The sequence below is a fragment of the Orbicella faveolata genome, unplaced genomic scaffold (genome assembly GCF_042242905.1).
Source record: "Orbicella faveolata isolate gen_17 unplaced genomic scaffold, um_ofav_v1 contig_13, whole genome shotgun sequence".
Classification (NCBI taxonomy): Eukaryota; Metazoa; Cnidaria; class Anthozoa; order Scleractinia; family Merulinidae; genus Orbicella; species Orbicella faveolata.
Window position 1 is genome coordinate 3,542,881 of NW_028301540.1, and position 6,555 is coordinate 3,549,435.

Genomic DNA, 6,555 nt, shown 5'->3' on the forward strand with positions numbered 1-6,555 from the left:
TGAACAACAAGATCAAGAAAGATAAAGATAAGAATATGAAAATTGTTGCCTTGACAAAACGTGTTGCCGGTTATGTAGTTATGTTATCAAGAAAAAGTAGACGGAAAAAGAAAATAGTAAAAATTTTCCAATGGAGCCTAACTAATGCATTCAAAGATAACATATATACTTGGAAAACAGCGCCAAAAACAAAGTTAAAATAACTTTAAAAAACATCAGTAACCACTCTGGGAACTGATAACAAATTTAGATTCAAATGCAATGAAGAGAAAAATGCATTGTTAACATAGCGAAATGATCTCAAAAAGATAAGGTAAACAAAATAAGTGGAGGACAATCAGCACTCACTTTGCTATCAATGAAAAATTTTGCAATATTTATCAAACCATAAGCCAATAAGGTTGCTGTTCACTGTTGCCAAATTGGATATAAAGATGCCTTTGTAGGTTTTAATTTTCAGTCATCCAGTGAAATTGGTTGACACGGGTAATACAAAATGGAAACGCTAAGCAACCATCTCTTTCTGTTGGCGTTACTTGCCTGTTCTTTACATGGTTCTAAAGGTAAAGTTTTCCTCTTTTTTGTAACTTTGATATATTATAAGACAGGAGACTTGTCTTTGCGTTTGAATTGAAACTCAAGCTAAAATTTTGAAATAGTTGTACGGTAGATCCGTAGTGGATAATTCAATTACTTGATTTTTATGATTGATAAAGTCGTGTGTTCTGCAAAGGGATTATCTCCAATCTCGGCCCCAGGGTGCTTTTTTAGCCCCGCCCCAAGCCAAAGAGCAAACGCAATAGCCAATCTACATTTTTGTCACTCAAACGTCTCAGAACCAATAACGTCTTATTATGCAACACAATGACATCGTTTAGCGATTCTTGTATAAAACGCCGACACCCTGCTTGTTTTGCGCCAATGTAACATTGCGCTGCAAGTTCAGTTAATTGTTTTTCTACGTTTTATTAAGATGGGTAAGTTTAAAGCTGCCTTTGTCAAGAAATATACACCTCGCAAAATGAATACAGCGCAAATTTAAAGTTTCTTCGCACTAGGGCACTTTAATGAAGTAAACTGTATTACTTTGTCTCTAAATATGACAATCGTCGTTAGAATACCGATGTTGCTCCGTTAGCCAAGATAATTTCTAATGGTGTTAAAATGTATATTTGTCTTCTAGATCAACAGCAAATCAACATAAAGATTAATTCAGACGAGTGTACGTATTTTATCTTTAGTTTTCTATTTTAAACTTCTTTGCTTTACTTACGTGAAGATTTGATTGCTCAACAATCATCTCAAAGTTAAAACCTTTATCTCTATGAAACTTTTCAGTGCCGCACGAAGTTCCCATTGCGGAAGAAAGCACTTGTAAGTACATATTATTTATATTCTTACAAACTTACTTTTTTTTTGTTTTCAAGCTGCGTTTTGAAAAACCTTGTAAGGAGTTTATAACATCAGTTTTCTCGCGCCAAGATTACATAAGAACCAGATATCATTTTGCCTTTATTTTGGTACATGTCAAGTTCCCTTAATCTTACTTTTATTTCTTTTCACATTTTATTTTAGTTTTTGCGCCATTGGATGATCGTAAGTATTCCTTTTTATTATATTTTAAACTGCTTTCTTGATATAAAAATTCGATTGCCCTATTACGAATAAACAATTGTAATTATAATCGCAAAGTTATTTTCGCCCTATGAACTTTTTAGACTCAATTGCACTGGATAGTTCCAATTATTTATTTGCTTTGCTACATTTGTTTTCAAGTTACTTTACAACTTATACAGGAATAATTAGATTAGCTGGTTGCCGCCTGATTGAGAAAAGATAAAATTTCTTGAAATTGTTTTGTGCTTTATATTTGAGCGCATGCTACATGTAATCACTAAAACTATTCTCCAACCAAATTAATCACTGTAATCTTAGTTTTATTTGTTTTCATATTCTTAAGTTTTTTTTGGCTTTAATTGTTTAGAAAGTGAAAAAGAAATCTGGCTTCAACTTTGCGCCTTAATTTGTTCTTCTCGTAAAAACCTACCGTGTACATTTAAAGTTCCGGTACTGCTTTCTTCCAGGCCTTCGCAGTAAGATTGATTTTCGGTAAAGTATCTCATTTAGGCTTAGGAACCGAAACCGCGCAAATGTTCGCTTGCGAACTGAGATTGGTACAAAAACTCTTGCGAAAAGAGAGAAAGGCAAAGAAAAGAAGTTTGAATCGCAACTTAACGCCGATATGTTCTGCTAGATACAGAATACTACCGTCTATAATCCAAATTGCGAGTTGATGGCAAAAAAATACCAGTCAAGAAAAATAGAAATGAAAGTTGCAATAATCTCCATACACACATTGATATATATTTTCTACTTGGAATCGATGGGGAAAGTTGGCAACAACAAAATTTGCAAAGGTCAAGCTTATCAAAGTGTAAATCAAACGCCCTCATTTTAAAAGCACTGCCTCCATGATCACAGTTAGCACCTCCTCCATTGCGTTATTTGAAACTAGGCAGTAATTAAAATGTCACGTTTTTCAATATGTAGTAAACTAATTTTTCACAAAACATGGTATGCATGAAGATTTATTAAAACAGAAGTCTAAGTGTTCATGGAAAGTTTGTCTAAAATTCTAACAAACGTTTACTCTTGTTATTGCTACTTAGCAAATTTTAATCTCATAATTCGTAATCCCAATACTCCTCTTGTGCACTTTATCATTTTTTTTTTTTTTTTTAATGTAATGAGGGCTGGCTGATCACTTATTTGAAGCTCAGAGCCCTTGTTAATAGTGTTTCTTCCTGCTGACACTATGCAGTCTTATTAAAGGCAATGTGCTCATAATTGAATATTTAAGTGGCAAGTGAAATTAAAATCAAGTCAATAAAATCAGCCATATCTCATCTTATATTTTCTTGTAATAAAGCAAACTTAAAACCTTTCATTCAATTGGCTTTGTGAAGTTTTCTTTGTTAAAATGCAGGCACTTAAATGATGTGCCTTAAAACCAACTTGTTCCTATGACATACCACAGGCAAAAGCAAAATCACAATGTGTAGTTCCATAGATTATTCAAATTTCACTACAGAAAGAATTTTTCATAAAACCCCCCATCCTTCTAGAAATTCTAATTAAGCTTTATACGTTTCCTTAAAGTTTTAAGCGTTTGTAAACCCTTTCACCCTCTGGAATTTCCAATTCCTTCTGTGGAAAGAGTATATGGACATTTTGTCCAATTAAGTACATATAGAAGCTAAAACTATTCCTTTAGACTATTGTCTGGACTTCTGTTGACTGCACCTCTTTACTATGTACTTTACTGTAATAAGACAAGAAATAACAACACACTGCCTTTGCTGGAGAGCAAGCTAGCCTTCAGTCATGATTATACTTTTTCTATCTTATATTTAAAGACTCAATTTATAGAGACACAAAAAAGACAATTAAAATGAAAACTATTCTTCAAGGGTAGAATATAAATATTCTCTATAGCACCACATTACTTAAGATATGAGGTCAAAATAAATAAGAATTAATTACACAATCAAACAAGAACTTTTAAAAAACAATGCATCAGTTGATCCCACAGCAATTAGAACTCCTCACTATATTGAGGGAAAGAGAGTTGGTACAAATAGCTGTTCGTCACTGATTCTTATGCTAGAGTAAAAGCAAATATATTTAAATTATATACATTCAACAGTAACCAAGTAATGAGTGACAAACGAAAACAGAGTAACAGAATATTGATGTACAAAGGGAAAAATAAAGAACATTTCAACATGCACCCCTCCCCCTGATAATTGCATTAACAAAGCCACCCCATCAACTAATAACCAGTCTCTTTTTAATGATCTTCTCAATATCACGAGTGAAGGAGAACAATACACTGCCTCTACTAGATAAAGCAAGGCGTCACTTATGAGACTTTTTCTACCTTATATTTAAAGATTCAATTTACAGAGACACAAAAAAGACAATTAAAATGAAAACTATCCTTCAACAGTAGAGTATAAGTATTCTCTGCAGCAACACATTACTAGGATACGAGGTAAATATAAATAAGAATCAATTACACTTTATAATCAACTAACCTTTAAACAGCAATGCATCACTTAGTCTCACAGCAAAGATCCCGTCATTATATTGCAGAAAGATAGTTGGTGTAAATTAATAGCTGTTGTGACTCATTCTTATGCTTGGATAAAAAGCATTATATTTTAAATAATATACCTTCAACAGTCACCAAGTAATGAATGACAAACTAAAACAGAGTAAGAGAGTATGTTGTTCAAAGGGGAAAACAAAGAGAATTTCAACATATCCCTCCCTCCCCTAGTAAATGGAATAACAAAGCCACCCTTCAACCGATAACCAGTCTCTTTTTAATGGTCTTCTCAATATTACAGGTGAAGATGAACAACTACAGCCAGCCATCATCAACTTTTGTAAGACCTTTAGTATTCTTTTTGAAAATTAAGTTATGAAACTGTTATCTTGTACATGTAGAAAATTTTATACCCATTTTACACCCATAGTAATGCTATTCCAAATTGAAACAGTTTCTCTAATTGTGATTCAACCACCAACAAAGGAGTATGTAAAGGAATCAAATGTTCTGGCCAAGCATATCAAAAACTTTTTTCAGAAAGCACAAATACTGACGAAACCTGGCTTTCTGAGCAACAAGCACTTTCCCAAATGAAGCTGTTAAGCACATATGAGAATATTCTGAAGTACAAGCAACCAAACGCACCAAAACTTTGCAAGCATTGACAATAAAAGCCAAATTTTCCAAGAACTGCAAAATTTTGTGGTATTATATTTGTGACTGTACAGCTTTCTTGTGTAAATGGTTTATGATTGGCATCATTTAATATGACTTGCATGACAACAATTAATCTTGACTAGAAGATTTTTCAAGCTAAAAAAAGACCAAAGCAATCTGTTATTAAAAAAAGAAACAATTTTGTCTATAATTACAGACTCAGTGGATCCTGAAAGTTACAATGAGGAATGTAAGTATTTATTTGAAATTACAATGCTTAAATTGAGTAAGTGAGGCAATGAGTGAGTGAGTTGATTTTATTGGAGAGGGTAACATCCAACAGTAACAAAGCTGATTATATCAACATAAACAAAGGAGGTTATGAAGGCCTACGCTGGGACCTTAAGTCGCTTAAAGTAACCTTAACTCGTCTTAAGTCGCCTTGAGTCTTCCTAAGTCGCCTTAAGTTGCTAATGGTTATGCAATGTTAAAAAGGTTTCAACACACTCAAATTGCCCCTGTAGAAAGTTATCAAACTTGTAACTGTCACGTTTGGATAAACTGCACTCTAACCCTATGAAGAAGGAGGGATGATGACCCAATCGTTGGTGCAATGGACCCCTATTGGAGATCATGGCATTTTGTTTGCACTCTTATAGTGTCTATCCTCACCCAAATGTATAAATGGGTAATGGTTACAGAACAGGAGGGGCAGGGTGCAGGGTGCACCAGAGGTAACCTCAATAGGTGTGCCTTTGATTTTTTTAAAAGACTTGTTCCCAATGTATTGGAGCCACCTAAACCCCCCTCCTCCTTAAAGGATCCTAGTCAACCACACCTTTGTTTTGTTTACATACGAGAGGTTGGCTTTTATGTTTTATTCATAGCATGTTAAAGCAAAGAAAATCACTGTGAAACTACTAAAGATAAAGGGACATACTATCAGGAACACAACTTACAGTAAAGCAACAAGACTTCACCTGTAATATCAATAACATTGATGGCCTCAAAAATAGCAAGGGCTGACTAGGTTCCTTTAAGAGGACAAGAACCCAACAATTACTGTATTATGCCTCATAGTCATAGTTGCCTTATACATAAAAAATCTAATATTATTATAGTCCTGCACCTCTCTAGCCCCTAATGTTAGCAGGAATAATTTCTACATGTGGACAATAATTAAATAGAAATGACAATCTCATGTATACTGTCTCACAGATGCCTTTTTATTTCTGTTAAGTTTTAATTTTTTTTTTTTTTTCGTGTATTTCATTGTGAAAGAATTAATAAAAAAGATGACACTCTGTGTTATCATCACAAAATATATTAAATATGGAAAGATATAACAAATGACTATACTCCAATAATTTCATTTAAGCTTTTTAATTTTTGTACAATATTATTGAATCCAATCTTCCAAAGACTTACAGTCTATAATTAATAAACAACAACAGTGAGAGGTGTTCCAAATCATTAACAAGAAAAGCAAAAAACAGAAAGATATTTCTGGGTTAAGGCTTAATTCTTTCTAGTCACTTTTACACTAGCAGTAAAAATATTGTCATATAAATTCAATTGAACCGAACTGAGTATACACTTTAAATACTTTACTTACCCAGTGTAAGAAAGTGACAAAAGTGGCTCATTTCTCCAGCAAAAATCATTATTTGCATTTGATTCCACATTCGACCAACTCAGACCAACTGTAAACTTGTGAATTTCGTAATTGAACAACCAACTTGCAAAGTAAAGTTTATCTATCCTTTTCGTACATTTGATAAAGC

At 33.3% G+C, this 6,555-nt stretch overlaps 1 long non-coding RNA gene across 3 annotated transcripts; it reads left to right on the plus strand.

The window, feature by feature from the left end:
- Positions 1-473: 473 nt before the first annotated feature.
- Positions 474-5,976, plus strand: LOC149114642 (uncharacterized). 3 transcript variants are annotated; one of them, XR_016205849.1, is made up of 7 exons: positions 474-563; positions 1,184-1,222; positions 1,339-1,374; positions 1,576-1,596; positions 4,413-4,451; positions 4,989-5,021; positions 5,659-5,976. It is a non-coding gene; the product is annotated as an uncharacterized LOC149114642 (long non-coding RNA). The 3 variants fall into 3 exon arrangements; XR_016205848.1 differs by having other exon boundaries at positions 4,989-5,976; XR_016205850.1 differs by lacking the exon at positions 474-563 and adding an exon at positions 622-977 and having other exon boundaries at positions 4,989-5,976.
- The last annotated feature ends 579 nt before the right edge of the window (positions 5,977-6,555 follow it).